General features: G+C 38.2%; 1 protein-coding gene across 2 annotated transcripts in view; it reads right to left on the reverse strand.

Annotated features, from left to right (window-relative positions):
- The window catches only part of LOC115243698 (zinc finger protein 608-like), a 169542-nt gene extending 158676 nt beyond the window's left edge, over positions 1-10866 (reverse strand). For both annotated transcript variants that reach the window (XM_029820875.1, XM_029820871.1), the window contains exon 1: positions 9237-10866. The gene's annotated coding sequence lies outside the window, so the exon portion shown is untranslated. The remainder of the gene's footprint in view (positions 1-9236) is intronic.
- Between the last annotated feature and the right edge of the window lie 2062 nt (positions 10867-12928).

Consider the following 12928-nt stretch of genomic DNA (forward strand, 5'->3'; position numbering starts at 1 on the left):
CATAATTTTTAACGCTCTAACCGGAAATATGCGAGAGTTGAAGCGATAATATCATAGCCGGGAGGATATCGTTTCGAAGCACTTTTAACACTTTAACGCCTCGTTAAGGATACCTTCCGACATCGTCGAGCAGGACCAGGACGAAGACGAAGACGACGAGGACGACGAGGATGACGAGGATGATAAAAACGAAAAGGATGACGATGACGAGCACAGCGGCGACAACAACGAGGAGGAACGCTAATTACTCAGCGCGAGAACCGTTTCGGTTCACTCGACGTCGTTATGTCGTCGACAATGGCCGATTGTATCGCGAGCGAGCGTACATACGCACTTGTCATTTCCGGACTGCCCGTCCCGTTTAGCGTTAATCAACTTAATTAATCGGAATCGCGCGTTCCTCTTCCCGCGCGCGCTTTTACACCTGCATTAATGCGCGTGTACGCGCACTACTAATGGGAGCGATAATATCGTTCCGTCAAAGAAAAAATCTTTTCGTTCTTTATCAAAGGGTTCTCCTTCCCTGTTGTGCGCGGCATCGCGTCGATAAAGCGGAAGATTTTTATCGGGGCCGTCTTTTATAGTTTTATTACTATGCAGGATTTTAGGCTGAAAAATTTTCGTTTCCTCTTATTGTTTTGCTATTAACGAAAAGTATATTCACTATGAAATAGGATTAATTTATTATATGTAAAAGTTCGGATTAATGTAATTAATACGTAAAATTAAAAATATATATAAGATGTAAAATTATAAATATGTATATTTAATTTATGAAAATTATAAACAGTATACAAATTTCGATACACTACGATACATACTTGATGCATAATATATTCGCGTAGAGAACGTATGTTTATAATCTTTCCATATTACATATATCGAACGCTGTTGGCATTATATCGATAAATAAAGAGATTTTTATTGTGGATTTTTGCCCGAATTATTAACACAATTTACGACGATATCTATTTTCTGTTTGCGGTATAGTTATATGAACGACATTTATATCCTATTTAGCAGAATTCGATAACGACTTTAATTATCCAAATCTGATCGGAAATACAATACTATAAATATACAGTACACGGTTAGAGAGACGCAAAATTAAAAATATGTGAAATTTATGGAAAGCCATAAAGCTATAAATATTAATGGTACTGGGTCATATTAACGATGCTGGATAGCTTCGTTCACTTCACAGATATAAAAATTTATGAATGATAAATTGTGTAAATACCTTCCGAATTTCCCAAATTTCAATATTTTTCGCGGAACTCCTTCAAAAAATCACTTTGAAAAAGTAAATAAATAAACAGAAAATAGTAACGCGGCCAATATAATTCGAAATAAAAATGAACATGAATACACATAGATTTATATTTGATAAAAATGTGAAAAATAAACATATTTTACTATATACAAATTCTTTTCACAGAGAAATAGCGTGTGGATTAATTCCAATATAATACTGTCCGCCTGTGATATATGTGCGGATTATATGCGCGCGTATCAGCGTGAAGGTATGCGTGCACGCATAACTCACGCCTATCTCTCTGGCCTTCCGAGCATGTCCGTGGCGTACTATCGTGAGCAACTGCGAGCCGAGGAGGGCAAAGTGCTGTTTTAGATTTCGCGGAAAATAAGAACGGAGATTTCTCTCCTTTATATAGTATGCACCGGTCAAAATTTAGAATTATTTTAATCTACATCACTAAATAAAATAATCATAAATAATCATAAATAATAAAAAGAAATAAAAGAAATGCATTACGTAAAAAAGACAAACATTAATATCAAAGAATTAAAAATAGAACTTTACAAAACAAAGAACTTCCGTATTGATTACAAAAGATTCGCATCGCTATATCACTTCATCATTTTACCGCTACATGTCGTTTTTATTTCGATAATCTCCATTAAAAATAGTTAGAATAAACATCGTCACATGTGTAATGTATACATAAGCGCCATTATATTGCCGCGAATATATTACCAATGCGTTATACCGGTATCTTTTGAATAAATTTACATAAGAGCTGCGAGAAAGAGAGAACGAGAGAGACAGAGATGGAAAGAAGGAACAAGCAAACGCAATCATGGTTGAGAGAGATTTAGGGAAAAATAAATAAAGTTACGTAAAATCAGAACGCGCGAGGGGAATTATCGGTGCGAAGGAAGCTCTCGATTTATTAGGCAACAACTCAATCGCTTTTCGCGAACAATTCTTGATGCCGAAACGACATAAGGGCCATCGCGATATAGATTGAAGCACTTAAAGGGATTGCCACGAGTATATCGCACACCAGAAAAAGAGGGTGAGAGAGAATCACTTAGTTTAATGAAAAATGAAACCAAGTTAAAGGCAGTTTTATGCGGTTTGCCCTCGACAATCATCCCATCCGGAATCGACCAACGTGAATACATCAGATTAATGAATTTTCTTTGAATTGGGATTTGCAAGATGCACTCTTAACAATCACATCGTATAATCGTTCAAAGTGAGTGAAAGTAACAAATATCTATCGTCATGAAAACTCAATTTTATTTGTTCTCTTTGATTGCTATACAAAATATCTTGAAATTTCTACTCAACCTTGATTTTTACGACAAATTTCATACATTTATTAATTATATTTTTTGTTTCAATCTTTCATCTTTTTGTATTTATCTTTGTTCATCACTTTTGAATCGGTAATTCTTTCTCCTTTCAACCTTTTATGTTGAAAAAATACTTACACAAAGTATTATTCTTTCAAACAAGTGGAGATGAAACGTGTAAATTCGACTTAAGACTCGATGGGGTCCTTAAGGGACTACTCTTGTCACGGCGTAGGCAAGCGTCGATACGGAGGAAAACTTTTATTAAATCGGTCCTCGTGGAGTACGGAGGCCGATAATTACTAGAAGGAGCATCGTGTTCACGGAAGCGAAACGCCGTCGAGAGAAAACTTACGTAATCGCGACGCGCAGCGACTAGGCAATCCCGTGGATTTCGATTTGACGGAGAAAGTACGAAAGCAACTAAAAAGATCTGTAGTTTTATATCACGACAAACTATGTGTAAGATTTTGTGAAATTGAGTTACGGCTATTAATCAACTCCAAGAAAGTAAATTCTTTTTATCGAAACTATTAAATATTATGACTAAAAAAAACAAAAAAAAACAGATGTTTATGACAGAAAAAAGTTTAATCTTAATTCTATTAATCCTGTTTAATTTTTTTCTCTCGACATATCATAATATAATACATCAAAGAAACTCATTAACCTATTTCCGACTAATTGCAAAAATGCAATATTTGTTTAAGATAATATAATGTCAATTAGTGCGAAACGTAGTAGAGTTAGTAATTTAATTTAAAAATGCTTCAGAGATCAAATCTATAAAAACGCAAAGGAAGAAAATAACGTATGTTATTATAAAGTGTAACGTATTTTAATTACACATAATATAATTTAAAATGTAATATGTAATTTTATATTTAAAATTGGTTAAGATCGATTTGCGTTAATTGCGATTTTCATTAATAATTAAAGATACGATAATATCATTTAGTCCGCCATTGTCTGGACCATAATATTGACCACAATACAATCGAGAAGATGCATTTAACAATGTTGTCTAAACATTACGTCATATAACAAAACACGTACAATACGTTGCTGGATATACGTCCTCGTGCTCTGCGCAAACCGAACTATGCATCAGCATTTTAATTAATCCAAACAATTAGCCGCATCATACGATATCGCAGCATGTCACGCAGTGCAGTGTTATGTCACGTAATATCTATAATAAACTACGCTGCATATCAGCTTCTATTAATTATGGCATTATTATAAGCATTCTAGCAATGCATTCCCGGCAATTTTGACAAGTACAGTTGAGCGCATGACATTGTTGTGCTAAATCAGAGATACGCAACTCAAATATTAATTCGGGTCGCATTTAGTTTACATTAAAATTAACTTGGCCGTGCCATATCGTGTTATTTTATGATAATGTCACATAGTAATTGCAAGTAGACAGATATTTTGACTTGCAAATTTCACCGCTTAAATTTTAAAAAATCCATATATTATTACATTAATTAATTTAAATAGTATTAATTGAGATAATTATAAATCCTGCGCCCCATATATATTGCAATATTTACTTCCTTGTTGCATTATATTTTTATCGTAATATTTCATTATCTAAGTAAGAGAAATAAATATACACACAAAAATTTATTGTGCATGAAGCAATTGCGCAAATTGATAACCATCACCCTATATTAGTGTAAGCCCATGTACACGTTATACGCGGGCTGTATATCGTACGTTTCTACGCGAAGTGACTAAATACACGAAATCATGCTTCGTGCCTGGAAATTCTCAGATTCTCAATGGACAGGTCGTAAATCAACGGGGACATAACGCGAAGGAACGCAGCGCAACCAACAGTGCAACGATGCGTTTCATTATGCCAGCATTAACAGCAGTCGTATACGCTCTCGTGGATACGTGTATACACTGAATTAATATATTGTGCACGTATATATGTATATGTACCATACCATGTAACCATAATACATACTTAATTACCGTGAGCATGTCCGATAATCTGGAAGATTAGCGTGGCCTGGCGAATCGAAACTTGTTCTCGACTTTACGGCGAACGCGCACTCGTTGATTACGTAAAACTATTAGCGGTTGATAACAATATCTTAAAGTAAAATAATTAATGTCTCTCTCTTTCTTTCTTTCTCTTTCAGCGACGCTAATTTGGGATAAATCTATCCGCAATATAAAAAGAACAAGCAATTTAAAACGTTATCTCTTGACTTTTGAGCTATATCTGGATTACAAAAAAAAAAAAAAAAAAAAAAAAAAAAAATATTTATCCGATAATTCTTAGTTAAATCCAAAGTGGTTATTGTTAAAATACATCACAATTGAAACATTGTTATATTAGAAAAACCGCGAATTTTAACTATTTCAAACTGAAAATATTTTGGGAATTCTCTCTCTCTCTCGTATATATTTCAAGAAGTTTATATTCGTTCTATTTTCAAATCACAAAGTAATACGCGCATTAGTCATTTAATTATTAATTAATCTTGCAATTATTTATGAAGAAGAGCACTCTACCTATAACATCAATTAACATTATAATCAGAAAATAGATTCATGTAATTTTCTCTTCTGGCAAATGTTAGTTTAAGTCAATCCTACTGCCAATCTTAATCCGTGTATTCTATCGCGTACAGAAATATCCAACAAAGGGACAGCCATCTATAATAAAACGTAATATTGCGGTTTATATATATTATCCATGTGGGATTATTTTTATGCAGTCGATTTCAGCGCGCCGTAGTTATATTATATTTTCGATTTTCGTGCCGCGTCATACATTCCGTTCGCAATTACGCGATAAATAGTCTATAAAATCGTTCATATAAAACGTATAATAACGTTGTGCCGAACGCATGGTCGGTCGTCGTGCATTAATAGCTGCTGCGTATAGTAGCATTAGCGGCTACATTAATCGATAGCGCCGGCAGTCGCAGGTTTAAATTGTACACACGTGACCCTCGTGTGCGGTCGTTGTACTTTTCTCTCTCCCTCTCTCTCTCTCTCTGGGGGCAGCAGATTTTTCCCAGCGTTAAGAATTTCTTGTATACGCATACGGAATATTATACTTTTAGTTAAACATCGAAACTCACACATATCGCGCATCGTGAATGTAAATAGAAAGAAAAATATTTCTCACGGAGTTCGAAGTATATTGTAACTTTTTAAAAACTTAAGATTGATTTATGTATTGTGTGTGTGTGTGTGTAAAAAATGAATAACACATAGCATTGTTAGCGGTTGTCTTTGTAGTCAGAACTCGAATACTTACACGATTTCGCAGGTATTGTCTAAGTATTACTTGGATAATGTCCAAAATATTCAAGTAATATATCCAGATAAAATTCAGAGATATTCTCGGATATCCGAATATTTTCAACGAGTATTAAAAATAATAATATGAAAATAATCGTGACGAAAGGAATTCTGTGCACATATTGTGATTTATAGAGAATGGAGTTTCCTCCTCTCGCATTGTTAAATTTAGTAAACCGAAATGTACAGCACACATGGCGAGATACATGGATTACAAGCAGTGAAAGAGTAACGAATGGCATTTAAAGTGTGTAAGAGTAACAAAGTAAACGTTGCTTTTGCGAAGTTAATACTGTTAATCGCGGCAGGAATGTTTTAATATTCCTCGGAAATTCTCTCCGCCGGCAATTCGGCTCGCGTTTATAAGCGACCGGTCGGCTCGTGAAGAGAAGCCGAGGCGGAATATTACGCGCCGCGTACGCACAATATATATCCCAGGCGCGTATCTCATTGCGCGCGTATCAGATTGACGCATCGCGCGTGAATGCCGCCTCTGTGTTAAAAAGGAAAAAAGGTCTCTCGCTTGCCGATACGACGTTAGTGCGTTACGACGTGCGTGAATCTCAATACCTGCGTATCGCGCGCGCGCGTTTATTTTTTAAATGAGTTACAGCAGATTATATAATCATGTATTTTTGATGATATCGAACCAATATATCTACCGGCATTATCCCTTGTTTCGAATTCCGACAGGTTGATGGAAACTAATAGAGACGGATTACTAATTTAGTAATTACTGAGGCATATAATTTTTCGAATATATTCGAGAAATATCTCACGCGAAAATATAAATTATGAGGTAATCATTTATGTAATCATCAAGATAAAAAATTGTTTTCCGACTTTTAGAAACAAAGTATCGACAACATGAATATTTTATCTTTTATGAATTTATCTGAACTTTGCTCTTTAAGATTAGTATTCTAAGAATAATGACATAGAAATTTATTGCTTAAAAATATTATAATAAATCTCTCTCGGAAACGAATAAACTTTCCTAACTGATAAATTGCTTGGATTTTTAATTTCAAAATTAAATTGAATACTTGTTCGTTTTATGCTTTCTCTCTCACCCAATGTGTACATAATTTTATCTCTTATATACACAAAGAGATATACAGAGTAAGAATGCACTCCTTGATATAAAAGAAAATGGAGAATATATGGGCACGCGAGTTTTGCTTCTCTTTCAAGAGAGAGTGAAGTTTATATTACTACAGAAGTTTATTCAAGGAAGAGCATCTTCCATTCTCGATGTCCGACGCGATATTTGACGCGAGGATTGCATGCGCGAAGTAACCGCTCCCACGCAACCGGACGGCGACACGCGTGAGTAACCTGCCTACGCGCCGTGTTTCGCTCGCGACACGAGTGCGAGCGCGTGCGAGCGCGTGCGAGCGAGCGAGCGAGTGCAATGCAAGCTACGCCTTGAATGAATTCTCGTCGTCGCCTCGAGCGAGACTCGTGCGTCGTATATATGCATATGTGCATGCGTATACGCGTGTGAGTGCGTGCTCGAATGCAATCGCGTCGCGCGGCGGATGAACATTCACGCTGATGGATCACTGTTAACGCCGAACACGCCGATTATCCGTCGTTATTTCGTCATTGTGCGAATCACTTTTTATTAGAAAAATTTGTACTCGATTATTCCGTGCGTTTTCCATTCGAGTTATCGTCAAGCATCGATATCAAAGGTGAAATGCCGACTACTTTAATTTTGCAATAGAGAAAATCAAACAACATACGAGGTAATATTAGAAAAAATCATTCGTGTCCCTCGATTAGATATCGCGAATATATTTCGATCATCGTATATTTGCACGTTTAGTCTTCGTTTCTTCATATTCTCACGTCTCGATTCTATTGGTTTCGAATACGCGAAACTCCTGCGATGATCCCTTTCTACGTTTGAATATACGAAATATATATACACGCATGTTAGATCCGAGTGTGTATGCACATCTACGCGTGCGTGCGTGCGTGTGTGAGTGTATGGATGCGTGCCTGCGGCAGGAGTGATTATCGTGTTCGCGTTTGCCCGCGAGAGACACATGCGGCCGGTGGTCGTCCGCACACACGTACACGCGTATCGATGTGGCTACACGTAGTAGACCACACTCTCACGCAATACCAGGACTTCGCGGAGAGAATCGAGTTTGTTGAAATAACCTTTTCACGAGAGCTGCGCTCGCGCAACGCAAACTGTTATCCGACAGGAATCCGAGAGCCCGCAATGGTTAACAGCAATTTTTAGGCAATACATGTAAACGGGTTTTCATCTATCACGAACGCTCGCTAGCTCGCTAGCTCGCTCGTTTTCCAGTCGATTCATCGACAAATCAATGCGATTAAATCACACTTGAGATAATTATAGCTCTGAACGTGTATGTACATGTATGTGTATAGATTGCAATTAAAATCATATATATTCACGGAAATTTCTTTAAAGGGAAAGATATATTTTTATATAAATATATATCCAAATTATAATGTAAATATAGAAATTACAAATCAATAAATAATATATTCAAACAATAATGTATTGTTTTTTCTGTGGAAAAATATGTATAGCTTTCAATATATCCCAATATCTCTGCAGGTGTATGTATATTGAGAGTACAAATCAAAAAAATTTTTTTTATTTAGTAATCCTTAGAAATTTATTTCTATATATATTAATGTGGTGATTATATAAGATGATGATAAAATCTCATCACGGTTATTAATCAAATGTTAAATATATATAATGTATTTTTCAAAACAGAATATTATATTAAGGTTTGATAAGTACACACTATTATCAACTTCAAGACTTATATGGGAATAAATACATCAAGATTTAGCTATAAAACTCTAAAAAATGTCTCAAATTTCGGTGTATTATATACAAAATATCAATATCTGTTCTCTTTTTCAAGATATACTCACACATATAAGTGTACATAGATTGCTGAAAAGCTACAAATTTAAGAGTTAATAAATGAGAAGATTATAAACGATTGAAAACGCAGTCTTTTTTTAAATGAATATTCGTACATGAAAAATATACCAAAAAATTCCTATTAATTATTCCACGTCACTTTTACATAAATGAATTTTAATACAACGTATGAATGACTGGGTGATACACAGTATATAAACTTCAAAATTATAAATTAAGATGGTGTAAACAAAGATGGCGACCAATAAAACATTTACCGTGGAAGAATCGATTTCGAAGTATGTCGTGGAATCTCTAGATTACGTTTAATGTAGCTTTTCAGCGACTTTTAAATTGAACAAAAAGAGGAGTCACTTACTACAATGTGTCGGTGGGAGCAGATGTATACACATACAGATCCACACGAACGCGGTGATCGGCGGGGAGTTTCTCCCTTCCCCTCGCAGGGCTTCGCCCAGTATGCTTCCCTCGATGTATATACACTATATATGTATATATGTATACATATATATATTATGTGTATATTTATATATATAAGTATAATCCTTCCGACACGCGTATTTCCTTTCGTCGCTTATAATCCAACCGTCCGTCGCCGCTGCTGCCGCTGGCTGCGAGCTTCACCTCGCGACCCTGTTCTCACGCACGTATACACACACTCACACACACACACACACTGCAGCCGCAAAGGAACTCGTCCCGGACTCGTTGTTCTCGCGCCGCGACGAATACACCCCGATCGAACGCGACCGCGAAGTAACAACGCGCAGCCCGTCGTTATTTACACCATGAATCCGATTTTTTTTTCTGCCGTTTACTCGTCGCGCGACGATCTCCTATCTCTCTCCTTTCTCTCCCGTGGCGCCACTCTTCGTCTAACCTTCTCTCTCGCTCGCTCGGTGCTCCCTCTCCTCCGCCGTGTGTGTGTATTTTGTGTATATATATATCACGCACACTACTTCTCCGCCGCCGTTACGCCCGGCAAACACATATACACGCGCATATAAAGCGGACGCACACAAGAAGCACTCGCGAGGACACGATACGATTCGAAATGAAAACGAAAGAATCTGCGCGCGTGAAGCGACGATATTTTTCCGCGGCTCACCCGAGTACGCCCTGAAGTTCGCCCGTTCCGGCCGATCCACGAATGTCGCGCCACACATAAACAAACACGTACCACACAAATACGGCTGTACCACGTTTCTAGAACCCGGCGAGTGCACCTACGATCAACACTTTTTATCTCCTTCTCTCTCTCTATCTCACCTTCTATCTCCGTCTCTACGGCGCGCTTTCTACGTGTTGCGTTCGCTCTCTCGATCCCACGGACGGGTCGCCCGGGCTGCGCTATCTCTCTCTCTCTCTCTCTCTCTTTATATCCTTCTCTTTCCGTCGCTCTTTGTAGAACCGACACTGCTACCAACCCGCCACTTCTCCTCGTTTCTTTCGACACCTCGGAGCACTCACACGCGAAAAACGATGCTGAAGTGTACGCGAAACACGGCCGCCGAACAGCCAAAGCAAAGTCGCGCGAACGGAGCGAGAGCTACTCCTTCCTACTTGTCGTCGTTGTCGTCATCATTGACGCCGTCGTCGCGAAGGAGAGGCACGCACAACGCACACTTTTTCTCTCAACACATACACACACACACATACACACGTATGCACTTTCCTTGGTTTCGTCGTTCGCTCGTTCGGTCGGTCGTTCTCCTCTCACGCGAGAGCGGGACACACCCGGGTGGTTTTCGTCTACGGTGCCGTCCGCGCGATGGAGCGGACGCCGCGTCTCGAATCGAGTCGCCCCCGGTTTCGGTTTTGCGTCACAACGTCTCCTCTCGCCTCGACGTGAGAATCGCGCGCGGAGGCCGCGGATCTTCGCGAGACACGCGCGAGACGGACGAAAAAGAGACGCACAGAGAGACAATCGCGCCTCCCTTGTCACAAAGCACTCACGACGAACCGCAACACATGGGTACGACGGGGCCTCCGCCGAGATCGGGACTACTCGGCCGCGCTCGGTCGCGTCCGCCGCTCACGTCAGGGCCGTCGACATGTGCTCGCGGCGCCACGTCACACGATTGTTTCGCGTAGGAGAGAAATGTGGATTCCCACGATTGATTTTTTTTTGCGTCTCGCCGCACGCAATGCTCATATTGCGACATTAAGTATCCATTGCGTAATGAAAACAATATATTATATATAATTTATCGCGCGAATATTATATTAATTTGCCAAAAGTTCAGTCTATATACATTTATACATATATACATACATATATATATATTTATAGCCTGTTTTCGGCAAATTGTCATAAATCGTTGCTATCTAAATTGGCTTGCAAATATTTAATTTAGGTAATGTATCTAAATTATTATAGGAAAAAATTGTATAATTTCTATAAAAAAGAATTTTTATAGCATGTCTATAAATATGTACTGCTATGTACGTTAGTCACAATAATGTGATAATTTTTTAAAAGAATTATCGTGTAAAATAAGAATTCTTCTTGTTTTTTAATATCATCGATAGAAATAAGCAATTTATTACATTAAAAGAAAGAGAGAGAGAGAGAGAGAGAGAAACAGACGTCGGTGACAAATAATATATGCTCGGATATAAATCAATTGAATATACGCAAGCGATAATAGATGCGTATTAATAGGCATTAGCCGGGTCTGCACTGAAAAATCCGTTTTATTAATACAGAATAATAAATTTTTATTACGTAATTATTATTTAGAAAAATATAAATGTGTTTTTTTATTATTGAATGTAATTTTATTATTATTTGATTTTGATAATTCTTATTACAAGTACACACATACTTAACTAAATAAAAATATAGGAGCACGTTAATAAATCTTATCACAGAATATATACTCTCTTTATCGTTAAATAAGGTAAAGTATAGTTTGCTATAAATAATTCGCGTAAGAAAGTCTCTTTGCAAATCGAAATGCGGAATGAGACAGATGTGTAAATGAAAAGAAATTCGGTCAGACAGAAAACCGGGGGAGCTCGGGTGTCAATTTCCGGCGTTGGCCGACAACTAGGGAGAGGACTAGGGTTCCGCACAGGCGTCCTCCGTCCTCTTGTCGTCTTTCCTCGAAGGCTATACGGCCAGATCTGGTCTAGAGGAGAAAAGAAGCCGAGGGAGCTTGAAAGAGCACGACGAAGCACGAAGAGAAGAAGCCGTGGAGCTGTGGAGAAGAAGCACTCCTTCACCGCGAAGCGGACTCTTCACGGCGAGACAAAGGCGAGGTCCTCTCTCGCTCGCTCCCTTAGCCCTGTCCCCCCTTTAATTTCGTTTGTCTCGCTTCGATCTTCTGTTCTTTAATATGGACTGTCCTTTTTCTCATCCCTCTTTGTCTTTCTCCCTCGTTTCCCTTTCGCTCCGTCCTCTTCGATTCGCTGTCTCTCTCGAAATCTTCCATCTTTATCTTTCAATCCCTCGCATTCTGTCCCTCGACTTTTTTCGATCTCTCTTCTTTTCTTTATGGAACTCTATCAGCGTCCTTATCGTTTCGCTGCGAACCCGTCCGCTCAATCTTTCACTCTCGACATCGACATCGGAGGGAAAGTGAGAGGAGGATCGTCGGTGACAAACAACGCCGGACCCGAGAGAGTGAACAAGGGGACGGCAATTAGGAGAGATTCGTTTTAACTTTTCCCTCTCGTCCTCGTCGTCGTCGACAGCAGACACCGAACGCGCGATGATCACTATGTAACCGGAAGCGGCGATCGAAAACTCGTTACGTCCTCTCACCCTTTTTCCTTCTCGATGCCCTTCTGCATCAGAGAGAACGGTATAACCACTGGTGACATCAGTTTCCGCGATTGTCCTTGATAACGATATCGTATATTACGATCCGCTTTGGTAAATTTTTCGATCGGCTATTAGCTCCGAGAATTTAAAAAACTTTTAAATATATTATCACCCATTCTCTCTCTCTCTCTCTCTCTCTCTCTCTCACTAGTGTGATATAATATCTTTATTTTTATATTTAAAAAATACCATTTTTCTATATTATAAATATATAAATATAT

Source organism: Formica exsecta, unplaced genomic scaffold (genome assembly GCF_003651465.1).
Source record: "Formica exsecta isolate Colony F162 unplaced genomic scaffold, ASM365146v1 scaffold72, whole genome shotgun sequence".
In the NCBI taxonomy this organism is placed as follows: Eukaryota; Metazoa; Arthropoda; class Insecta; order Hymenoptera; family Formicidae; genus Formica; species Formica exsecta.